Below are 13,458 nucleotides of genomic sequence, written 5' to 3' on the forward strand. Positions count from 1 at the left end.
TTGAGGTCTAATTGACACATCCATACCCAAATTGAGTCCTAAAAAGACTCAGTGAAAGATCAACTTGAAAGTTGGGTTTTGTTTTTACTAACCAGCTCGAAAGCAGGATTTATTGACCGACCGACTCGAAAGCAGGATTTGTTGAACTACCAGCTCGAAAGCAGGATTTGTTGAACTACCAGCTCGAAAGCAGGATTTGTTAAACTACCAGCTCGAAAGCAGGATTTGTTGATCGACCAGCTCGAAAGCAGGATTTGTTGAACTACCAGCTCGAAAGCAGGATTTGTTGACCGACCAGCTCGAAAGCAGGATTTGTTGACCGACCAGCTCGAAAGCAGGATTTGTTGACCGACCAGCTCGAAAGCAGGATTTTGGAAATCTTACCAGTACGAACATTGGATTTTTGAAAATTTACCAGCACGAACACTGGATTTAGAAAATTTTTACCAGCACAAACCTTGGATTTTGAAAATCTTACCAGCACGAACACTGGATTTTTGAAAATTTACCAACACGAACACTGGATTTAAAACATTTTTACCAGCACAAACCTTGGATTTTGAAAATCTTACCAGCACGAACATTGGATTTTTGAAAATTTACCAGCACGAACACTGGATTTAGAAAAATTTTACCAGCACGAACCCTGGATTTTGAAAATCTTTCCAGCACGAACACTGGATTTTTGAGAATTTACTAATTGATTTTGATTGAAGATTTTCAGTCTTCACCCTCACGACGACTTGGACAACTGTCGGGGTCTCAGGATTTATCCCTTAACCTGAAGGGGAAGTTCAGGTTTATCCCTTAACCTGAAGGGGATGTTCAGGTTTATCCCTTAACCTGAAGGGGAAGTTCAGGTTTATCCCTTAATCTGAAGGGGAAACTCAGGTTTATCCCTTAACCTGAAGGGGAAATGAATTTGATGCAAATGAATGTAAATGGATGCAAATGAATGCATGTAAATGTAAATGAATGCAAATGTATGCAAAATGATGTAAATGAATGCACATGTATGCAAAATGAGAGATTTGTTTGATCCTGCCTGCATATAGAACATTTTGAAGACAATTTTCAAAATAATGCCCCAGTGTAACTGGGAAAGAAGGATTCGACCATTATTGAGGAAAATATATTGAGGAATTACAAAGGATGGAATAGAGGATTTAAGTATAGAAAATTTTCAAATGTTTATCATTGATGGGGTCTAATAATTCCACACCATCGGCATTGATGAGCAGATATGAATTGCAGAGTAATGCTTCCTCAACAACACAGAGACCTTCCCAATTTGGCGACCATTTGCCACCCAGACGGTGCTTGAGATAGGCCGTTGATCTAAGCACTAGATCATTGACTCAAGATTTTCTTTGAATGACAAATTTTGCATATTGTTTGGCTATCCTCTGACGATATGATTGAGCGTGCTCTGTTGCTCTGAGTCTTCTTTCATTGAGCAAATCAAGTTGTACCAGTCGCTGCTGCTAATACTGATCAAGCGATAACTCCAGCAGTGATGCGAACTTCAAGGCAGGTTTCTGAACATGTAGAGGCAGTACTACTTCAGTTCCGTAGACAAGTTCTGACGGAGTAGCATTAGTTGGAGTACAAATGGTGGTTTTGTATGCCCATAATGCATCATGGATCTTCTCATGCCAATTATGGCCTGTTTCCAAGGTTCGCTCCAGGATTCGAATCAGAATCTTATTGGTGGCCTCTGCCTGACCATTCCTTTGAGGATAATAAGGAGCGGAGAAACGATGCTGAATTCTGAACTTTAAGTCAAATGTCTTCATTCTCTTATTCTTGAAATGACTCTCATTGTCTGACACGATATCGTGCGGTATGCCAAAACAACAATATTCTTGTGGATGAATAAGACCATGTGTCGACCTTCTATTATACGCAAAGTGATAGCTTCGACCCATTTAGTGAAATATTCTGTTGCGGCAAGAAAATATTTGTAGCTGTTTGAAGCAGGAGTGATGGGGCCCACAACATCAAAGGCCCACATAGAAAATAGCCATGGAGAGATGGCGATTCGCAAATATGTTGCTGGCGCATGAATAGAAGGTGCATGTATCTGGCATAGAGCACACTTCTTCACAAACTGGTAGCAATCTTGTTGCATAGTCTTCCAATAAGATCATGCCCGGATGATTTGCTTGATAAGAGTTTGGTAGCCGATGAGTCTACTGCAAATGCCTTCGTGTACCTCCTGGACAACTTCTTTGGCTTCATCTTCGTCTAGGCATCTGAAATATTTAGAACTGAATCCACGATGATAGAGGACATCGGCAATAATAAAATATCGGGCAGACACATGCCAAATCGCTCGTTACTCTTACCAGTGATATTCTAAGAGAAGGAGACAGATGTCTTCTTTTTGATGGGAGCCTTTCTGAAACAGTCCTTAGCTTGCTCAGACATCATCCTAATCATCATTTTCTTGAACATCTGATATGTAGTAGGATCAATGCCATCCCTATCATTCAAACTCTGTCTTCTGGCAGATCTTGGAGAATCCATTTCTTCTTGCCTGCTTCTAAAATCACTGATGCCCTGATACAGTGGTGTCTTCTTGCTTGATCTGATCTGAACCACTTGGGAATACTGATGCTCTTTGTAGAATGGATGATTAAATTTCGATGATGAAGATTCAGGATAGAAATGAATATAGTAAAAATATTTGATGAGAATTTGATAGATAATTGAAAGAACATCCCATTACTAGGGATTGGGTCGCCGCTGGAGTCACGACAATTATGTTGTCATTCTTTGCAAGGAGAACGAACAACTGCAAATATGCCTTGTCACCTAGGCGAGGTTATCAAACCATGATAGAATGAAAATTGAAGGATTTTTTTTTTCTTTATTGAAGGAAAAATATGATTGCATCAATAGTGGACTTGAGAAAGAGGGAGTATATAGACAGTCTGTCACCACTCTTAACGATCAACAGAGACACGAGGACCAAGGAAAAGAGTGAGAATGATGAAAGAATCCCAGCCATATATGGCAGAATGGTATGTTTCAGACCATTGTGCTGATGTAAGGTCAAACTTTGGCATAACCCCTGATAGTAGCCGAGCTTCTACGCGCTTTTGTCTCTGAGAGAATTGTCTGATGCATCACTCTGGATAGTAGTAGGTACAGGAAAATGGGCCAAGTAGCTTGAATCTCTTGCCATATGCATAGGTGTATCTGGGAGGTGATAATTCTCGATCAAAGTAGTCCCACACCACTTCTTCTTCCTACAGATAATCGATCATGAATCGGTACCGCGCAACTGGAAGAAGTTCCTTGCCATTGTATCTGAACGAACTAGCTCTAGTCGGCACATGCTGAAGGAACCAAGACTGAAGAGCATAGGTACATCCCTCGACTAGGATGAACTCTCCAAGTGTGAAGTGGGCCAATCCTCTGTATAGAAAAGCAAGCGCGAACATGGCTATCGAGAGACGGCTCGTCCGTCAACTTCCTCATCTTCTCAAAAGCTGAACTATTCTGACATCCACTTAATTTTGTCCATCTGGAAAGAAAGCAAGTCCCACAGTACATAGAACCATCGCATGTTGAATTCTCTCTTGAGTTGTTCTGGACAGCGAGTTGACTTCTGCAAATTTTCCATGCTGTCGATAGATCTCGATCAGGCTCACGTACTCATTCTCGTTTTCTTCAATCAGTGGCAAAGACTTGCCCCCTGTCATGCGAGCTACGACATCTTTGGGGTCCAGACCCTTGACATTGATCAGAAATTGCTGCTCTAATGGATCTCCAGGCTGACCGACTGGCTCGGGCAGTCCCATAATCTCTGAAAATTCGTCCATCAACAGGGTCATCTCGCCCCATGGGAACCAGAACGTGCAAGTGCACGGATTCCACCGCTCAGCCAGTGCATGAATCAGATTGCTGTTGACTGTCAACTTTCCCACTACAGATGCCAATTCCAACTCGCAATCGCTCAAGTGGTCCGGAAACATACGAGAGAAGTTTTTGAACCAGACATAGTACCACCGGGGGAAGAAGGGTCCGGTGCTAAGAGATCGATGCTCAGGAAGACTTTGTCGCACCTCGTAGGAGATGTGACCCTCAGGAAAAACAGAATCGAGCTGACTAGATGCCATTGGACTGAAAGACAAGAAGACTGAAATTAGACTTTGGAAAAATACAAGAATTTTGAAAATTGCAGGCAGGATAAAATGAAAGCTGGAAATTCGAAGTCCAGAGGAACGAAAGAATGGAAAATCTCCTGGAGTTTTGAAGGAAAAGGTGGATAATTTAGAAAAATCATCCAGGGTTTTTGAGAAAAAAAAGATATTTCATAAAAGATAAAAAAATGAGGTATTTTGAAAAATTGTTCGGTATTTTGAAAAAATGGGGAAAAATATGAGAAAATAAGGCGAAAATGAATATCATATATTCAATCACAAACAATTATGCACATACAACAATCCCTAAGAAGCCAACTCTAAATGCATTGATTTTGAAAGAGCTTTAGGACCCTAATCCTGACTCTAGGCTCAGATCAACTGTGTCCAATCATGCTATGCCGATATACTCGAGCCGAGGCTCGATGTACGTGGCATAAAACTCATCTTCGAGTCTAGGCTTGTATTTTCCAAACATCCTTGAGCGCCTGCCGATATACGTTGGACTATGACCCTTGGTACGTGGCAGGGGGGCGTTAGCCCAAATAAGTGGCCCAGTTGTGAGGCTCTGTCCCGAACTATGGTTCTGGAAGAGAGCCCAGCAACGTGAAGACCGGGTAGACATAGGTGGGGTGGTTTTTGAAATATGATCACATGCAGGCAAACAGAGGGCTCTAAGTCCTAAAGAGATAGAATTTTGAAAACTTTTGAAGAAGCAAACATTGTTTTCATACCAGTCCTAGATTGAGGAGTGTTGTATTTCAGACCTAAGTCTATGTGAGCGTGCATAATTCTCCTCAATATGGTCCTACCAAACCATGCCTAGTCTACATGCAATCCATGTCAGCTGGGTTCAAGTCTAGGCTCCTAGGTTCACATGATATCAGAAAATAAAGTTGACATTTTGTAGAGCATGATTTTGATAATTGAACTAAGTCAAAGCACAAAATTGATCAGACGAAGACAGGTCCCATCACGGTCGCCAAACCTGTTATCATCGCAAAATTGTTCCCCTCCCTTGCGAGAGAGAAACGAATTTCGCGAGTCAAACTCGACCAAAGTTTTGAAAATGATTTTTGAAAATTTACTCGCCTTCGTTTTGAAAATTTGCGGGAAAATTCCGTAGAATGGGATCCGCCTGTCGGTACGAGGTTCAACCGTTCCTGGCGCCTTTACCAGGGGTAATTAAACCAAGGACCAATTATGTGCTTTAACTCAACTCAAATATCTAAATTATGCTCTATTTTTCCTAGAATGCACAAAGAATGAGGCTTGTGCTATGGAATTTTTAAAAAATGCAAGTTTGAGAAAATATGATGTTTGCTTTGGAAAATTGAAATACATTTGGAAAAATGATTGGAAAAGTGCTTGAAATTGGAGTTTTTGGGAAAATCATTGAATTTCATGGGAAATCAGAAATTTGCATTGAAAAGTGATTTCTCAGGAAAACTTGAAAATCTGAGAAAATTGGTTTTGAGATTGGAAACTTGGAATTGCTTTTATGAGAAAATGGATTTGAGAATCTTGAGAAAATCTAAGAAATTTATTGGAAAATGACTTTTGAAATGGAAAATGAATTCTCAAGAAAACTGGAAAATATGAGAAAATGAATTTCTGAAAACTTGGGATTTTGAAATTTGAGAATTCGAAAACATAGGAAAATCTTGATTTGAACTTGGGAAATGCTTTGAAATCTCTTTTGAAAACTCAGGATTTTGAGAAAATCATATCCTGAGAAAGACTTGAGAATTCTTGAGAAAGCTGAATTTTCTGAAATTGAAATTGGAAAATGAATTTGAGAATAATGCAATTTGAATGATATGAATGAATGAATATGAATTTGAAAAGGGAATTTCATTGAGGAATTGGGAAATTCTTTTAAAACTTTAAAAAATGCAGTGCATTTTGAAGTTAGCCTAAGTGTGTAGGCTGAATGTGGCTAATATGAAGATCATAAATCTTGGTTTTCTTCGTATTCTGACTATGGCCATAAATACGAATCCCACCGAGTTTATAAACTCCATAAGAGCTTGTGCACGTGCCATTCGTGTAAACCATAGTGAATTTGAAATAATGTGCATGAATCATACATCACATATTAAAATTTTGCAGAAATTAAACTATATGCAATGCAACCCTATTCTAAGCAGAAAAATAACTCTTATTCCAAATTATTACATTTGAGGTTACATTGAATTGAAATAAAAAAAATAAAAGCTAAGTCTTCTTCTTGAATGTTCCTGCAAAACTAGAAAACAAGGTTAGCACAAAAATGTAGGTTATTCTGAATTTATCCGAAAATATGAGAAATTATCAGATATTATTCAGATATAAACCCAAATTCATACCCCCTTTTGATATAAACATAATAAATAATGAATAAATTTGGAAAATAAACTTGAAAATTCGAAATTGGGGTTCAAAATGACCAAAATACCCCTGATGACCTTGAAATCAGGGTTTTATGAAAGAATTTTTATAAATTTTGGAATTTTGAAAATCAAATGAAATAAATCAAACATAATATGATAAAATATGATGATATGCATGAAATTTTGGAGAATTAGAAATTGAAATTTCGAAATTTAGGTCAAAATGACCAAAATACCCCTGATAACAAGACTATGGCCTTGAAACCAGGGTTTTCTGAAATAAATTTTGCAAAATTGAAAAATATGAAATGCAAATGAGATTAAAATTAACCCTAATATGATTCTACATGCTTATGTACATGATACAAACCCTAACATGGCGAAAATATCATAAAATATCGAATTTAACTTGATTTTCGCTTCTGAATTTAAAGATAAACTAACACATGGAGCAAATTAACTTGGAATTAAACCAAATTTTGCATGGACAACTAAAATAACCCTATAAACATAATGGATCTCTAAAATATATATTTTTTTTTTGTATTTTTAAATATGGAAATTCAAATAAAAACCCTAAATTTTGTGATTTTTGCCTAAAATGTTGATTCTAAAGGGGATTTAGGATATCAAATTTCCATAAAAATTTCCCAAATTTCATGGGGTGATAGAAGACAGTAATTCAAGGATTTTTTATTTTTACACTTTCTGGTTTTGACCTATGGTCGGAGCTGTACGACTCCGGCAAGTCGGATCGGAATCCGGCGACTCTAGTAAATGAAGGAAACAGATAGGTTTCGGTAGAAAATGTGGGAAAAATGTCAGACAGATGGGAAAATGGCTTAAATTGTGGGAAAATGTCCCTGACAGACAGAGTAAGATTTGATCTTTTGACACTATTGGGATTAGGGTTACGGTTTGGAAAAGGCCACACTGTTATCAGAGACCTAAATCTCTGGAATTTCTGGACATTGGAATCTGTTAGACAGAAAGAGAAAATCCGGGAAAAATAATGAAACAGATCCAAAAATTCCCAAATTTTGGGAAATGATAGAAAATTATGTTAGGAACAACTTTCATGTTTAAAGTTTTTGCAGACAGGTTACATATTGGGCGGACATGATGCATTAGGGTCTGTCTATACCCTGACAAAGGAAAATCGAGATTTTCCCAGGGGTCTAGAAAATCCGATTTTTTTACAGAGATCAAAACTGCTTGGAAAAATCTTAAAATTTCCAGATCATTAGCAGATTCAATCATGAATCCACTGTAATTTTTTTAAGGACGATTTGAATCTCCCACAGGGGTGATTCCAAAGATTTTTGTCTGCTAAAGCATAAATTGGAAATTCAGAGAGACAGAAAACCCGATGTAGGGTTTGATTTTCTAAATGGAGTTACAAAACCAGATTAGACTTGGGTTTTTTTTAGAAGATTAAAGACACATAGATCTAATAGCCATACAATTTACAAAATTTATTGATGAATAAATGCACGTGAAATAGTGCATGGATTTCATACCAAAATGACAATTTAAACATTCTAAGTTAAGTAGTAATGAAATCTATATGGCATGAATGAAAAGGCTAATAAACTGAAAAATTTCATAAAATATAAGACTAAACGAAATTCAATGGCGGACATGATTCATTTTCTTGAAGTTGGCTTATGAAACAAAAGATTCAATCTATCGATTAGATGAATCTTTCTTTATCTTAGCCCATATACATGTAGTATGTGTTTTTCTTACTTCCTAACACTTATAATCATGAAAGAAGCTCCCACATCATTATAGACTCATTTTCTTTTCTTTTTTTGAACTAACTGCCCAGCATTCACATGAACATAGCCTTTTAACATTCTCTTTCAATCACCCGATATTAGCAAAATTTGATGAAAGCTTTAATAACACAAGAATGGATCTTACCTTGGTACCTTGGTGAAATGAGTAGTGGCTGTGGTGATGATGGAAGGAAGGTTGTAGATCTGCTACACTTGTTTGAGGGAAGTTGAAGGTAAAGGAGCTGCAATGGTGTGGCGTAGGAGGAGGCTCGGCTGGAGCTTCACTAAGGCTTCAATTAGCGATGAAGGTTGGAGCAAGTAGGGAAGCAGCTGGGCATCCCTTGGAAGAGGTGGCTGCACTGTTGAAGTGGCTGGCTGCTTTGGAAGAGGTAGCTGCAGTGTTGAAGTGGCTGGCTGCTTTGGATGCAAGAAGGCCTGCAGGTGGCTGGAATAGCTGCACAAGCTGGATCAAGGGTGGTGGTTGGAGGAAAAGCTGCAGATGAGGTGCTCTTGCTGGCACCAAAAAAAGCTATGATGGAGGCCCAGCTGGTGGCTGTGTAAGGGATGCAAGCTGGTGAGATGGTGTGCTGCTGCTGCCAGGAGAGGTGGTGAAGGAGAAGCTGCTGTAGAGAGGTGAGAAGTTGTGTAATGGAAACCAAGAGAGAGAGAGAGAGAGAGAGAAACATGAGTTAAGGGGAAAAGATGAGCCGTGAATAAGAGATAGCCTGGACTTGAATTCCCTTTTTTGTTTTTAGTTGGTGACTTAGGAAAGATGTTCTCTTTCCCTAAGTTACCATTAATTAATAAAGGAATGCTGTGTAATATTCAAGGCTACAGCCGTATGGCTTTGGAGGAAAAGGGGAGTAAGGAAGAAAGGGGAAAGAAGGAAAAGGAAAGAAGAGGGGAGAAAGAAAAGGAAAGAAAGGGAGGAAAAGGAGAGGGAAAGAGGAAGAGAAGGGACTAGATAGGGTATACGTGAATGGAGGGAGAGGAAAGAAAGGAGGAAAGAAAGAAAGAAAGAAAAAGAAAGAAAAAGGAAGAAGAAAGAAAGAAAAGAAAGAAAAGAAAGAAAAAAAGGAAAGTAAAAAAATAAAAATAAAAATAAAAATAAAAATAAAAATAAAAATAAAAAGAAAATGGAGGAAGAAAGAAAGGAAATGGGCTGGATTGAGGGCTAGGGTGGTCAACCCCCTTGTGGGTCCCACCTTAGGAAAATAAAATAATAAAAAAATAAACAAATAAAACAAACAAAAAAAATAAAGAAAAAGGTAAATTTTTTTTTCTTTTTTTATAAATTAAAACAGAAAATGCAAATGGATGGGCCATCTCAGAGCGGGTCCAAATTCCACTTTTGAAATTCATTTTGACGATTAAAGGGGTAAAATAGTCTTTTCAGAAACTTTTCAGATAAAACGAGCTATTTTTGGCAGTTTTTGAAACAACCTCGGATTTTGAAGTTCAATACCTCGTTGCGAAGCAAATCCAATGTAGAATTTAAAAATTTAATTTTGGAAGAAATCCAAATTGTTTTTGTTGAGAAAATGCTTCCAAATCTATTTTCAGACAAAACGAGCTATTTTTGGCAGTTTTTGAAACGAGCTCGGATTTTGAAGTTCAATACCCCGTTGCAAAGCAAATCCAATGTAGAATTTAAAAATGTAATTTTGAAAGAAATCCAGATTGTTTTTCTCGAGAAAATATTTCCAAACGAAATGAGCTATTTTTGGCAGTTTTTGAAACGAGCTCAGATTTTGAAGTTCAATAGCTCATTGCGAAGCAAATCCAGTGTAGAATTCAAAAATTTGTGTTTGAAATAAATCCAGATTATTTTTCTTGAGAAAATATTTCCAAATTTAGACTCCCGGGGGTAAAAGTGTCAATTTTGGAAACCCAGGGTTTGAAATTGATTTCTGAAAGCTTTTAAAAACTCAACCTGGATTGAAATTTATAAAACTGGAGTTCTGGACTTCGAAAATGAAATGAAATGTGATGAAATGTTATGAAATGCTGAGAAATGATATGAAATGATGAGAAATGACATGCGAAATGCTAACCCTGAATGAAGAATTTTAAATTTTAAACCCCGATTGGCAGTTGTACCAGTTCAAAAGGTATTAAAATTGATAAAATTTGCAAAATAGCTCAAGAAATGGTTTTCGGGACTCTACTGGGTCAGAGTGACACTAAAAATTGGGGTTCGAGCTGGATTGAACTGAGATGAGCTAGATTGAGCTGGGTTTTAGAGTTTCAGAACTCAAATGAACTGACCAGGCACTGACTCAACTGACCTTTCCGACTGAATTTTCAAGAAAAGTTGCCATTTTTAAAGAAATGGTACGGAATGATTACTGGAGTGAAGTGAATTACGAACCTGAGCTAGGTTTGAGCTAGAACAAAGGTCAGTGATACTGACATGAACTAAAATCAAAGCTTGAACACTAGCTCAATTGACTAAACTCAACTCAATTTCAGTTGAAAGAGCTAAAATGGACTAAAATGGGCTCCTAGACATTTAGAAATGGTTTTGAACTGAAATTGGAGCACTTGAACTCCTGGTGAGCTCAAGTTAGACTCTGGGGAATATGACTGACTGGGAATGACTGACTTGGAGACAATTGGCTTGGATTCGAGTGAGAAATGAGCTCATTTTTGAAGAAATGATCCCATTTTGGCAGGAATGGTCAGAAATGAAAATGGTATGTTCATTGTGAGCTCAGATGAGCTTGAGATGACTGATATTTTAACTATCCTGAACTGACCAATGAGCTTAGTTGACTCCGACTGACTGGGGTCCGGGATGACCTAGGGGTAAAATGGTAATTTTCCTAATGAAAATGGGTAAAATGGTGCTTTTCTGAAACTGACTCAGGGTTTGACTCCTACACTGACCTAACAGAGTTGGCACTACACGAGGAGGGTTGTTTGAGAATGGATGAGGAAAATTTGGGGTGTTTACAGACAGGAAACGAGCCAACCGTTCCCTTATCTTCATTAGAATCTTTTTTCCTTCTTGCCTTATCAAAATATGGTAATTCTTTACTTAAAATTCTTTTTTTGACGACCTCCTCTTCCATTCTTAACAGGTCCCCTCAAGCATAACGGAGAAACACATTGAGCTTGCTGCAAAGATTCTGGAACTGCTGAGATGTCAAGGGTTTTATGAGAACGTCTGCAACCTGATCTTTAGATGATATATAGTGAACATCATCTCTTTCTTAGCTAATTTATCTTGACCAAAAAGTGAATGTCTATCTCTATGTGCTTTGTCCTATTGTGAGGATAAGCAACTAAGTAAAACAGGAATTTTAGATAGAGGATCCCCTAACTCATGCATCATATACAGTAACTATGTTATTTCTGTAGTGGCATTTGTTAAAGCACGGTAAGGTGACTTTGTACTAGCTAGATCTGAATACAGTGGGCTTGTGTAAGATCTGGGATATGAGATTTGGACCACAAAAACATAACATAACCACTAGTGGATTCTTATCATCTGGGAATCCAACCGAGCATGCATTCTAGTAGGCACACAAGGTCAAATTAGAACTTTGTTTGAAAACAAGACCACATGGTTCCTTTTTAAGTATCTTAAGATCCGCTTTACAGCTGCCCAGTGTCCTTCACGTGATGAATGCATATATTGACATACTCTACTTACTACAAAAGAAATATCAGGCCTAGTCATGGTGCCATACTGCAATAACCCAACCAAGCTTCGAGAAAGAGTTGGATATTTAAAACTGGGTCCAGAGTTTGCAGATAATGGAGGCACCCAAAGCCATAAAGGTGGAGACTGGTTTTGCTCCGGTCATTGGTGTCCACATAAAGAGGTTTAAAATACATTTTTCTGGGTTAAAACCAAACCCATTTTTGAAAATTGAGCTTCTATACCGAAAAAGAAATGTAGAGATCCATGATCTTTAAACTTAAATTCATCCTCTAGACTCTTGATGAGTTCCTAAACATATTCTGACGAGTTTCCAATAATTATGATATCATCCGCATATATGAAGGCATGCACTACATACTGGCCATTTTTTAGAATATACATATTGATATATCCATTTTGTCCCCCTAATCCCAGCGTGTGGAGAAAAGAATTCAATCTCAAGAACCAGACTCATGGAGCTTGTTTAAGCTATACAAGGCTTTCTTTAACTTACAACCCAGGTTGATTTATGTAGACTTCTTTAGACAAATTTCTATATAAGAATGCATTATAAACATCAAGTTGTTTGATTTTCATTCTATTACTGACAGCAATAGTCAAGACCAACTGTATACTTGTGAGCTTTATAATTAGACTAAATGTTTCAAAATAATTCAATCTCTCCTATTGAACGGGCTTTGTATTGTTCCAATGATCAATCTGCCATTTTTTTTTACTTTGTAGATCCATTTACAACCCACTAAGTGTTTAGCTTGTTGAGGTGGAACAAGCTCCCATGTTTGGCTTTTGATAAAAGCTTCAAATTCAACTCTCATCACATCACACCACTTGGATTCCATGATAGCCTCTTTAAAGGTTATGTTCTCTTTATCTTGCAATAAAGTAACCAAGAGTGCTTCAAGTATATGGTACTTAGATATACTGAAAACACTTTGAGTTTCCAAGTGCCATCTTAGAGTCGCATGACCATGTGATGGGTCCGGACAGGTTAGACTTGAACCAGTTGTTTATCACAACTCTCATGAGAAATAGTTGGAGAAACTTCATCATTAGAGTTGGAAGATGAATTGGCAGGACTCGAGACCAAGGTTAAGCATCTACTTAATATGAAAACCATGGTTTGGTTGGCTTAAAGCACTACAAAAAAAATAATCTTTATTGGCACTAAATTTGCATCAATAAAGGTCTCGTTAGCGCCAGTAAAATAGTTTTACAGGTGCTAACATGAAGCTAGTATATGATGTTGCCAGTAAAGCCTTTTCAGGCGCTAATAAACATGCTTATCCATATATTCATTAAAAAATGAATATGCTCATATATACATTCATTTTATTTATTTAAAATAAACTTGTTTATTCATTTCATCCATTCATAAATGAATCTGCTCGTATATACGTTCATTTTTTGTATTCAATATGAACCAATTATTATAATCATTCATTCATTGTGAAATAAACATGATTATACATTCATGCATTAAAAAA

This window comes from Nuphar pumila, chromosome 2, assembly GCF_984573655.1.
Source record: "Nuphar pumila chromosome 2, dmNupPumi1.hap1.1, whole genome shotgun sequence".
In the NCBI taxonomy this organism is placed as follows: domain Eukaryota; kingdom Viridiplantae; phylum Streptophyta; class Magnoliopsida; order Nymphaeales; family Nymphaeaceae; genus Nuphar; species Nuphar pumila.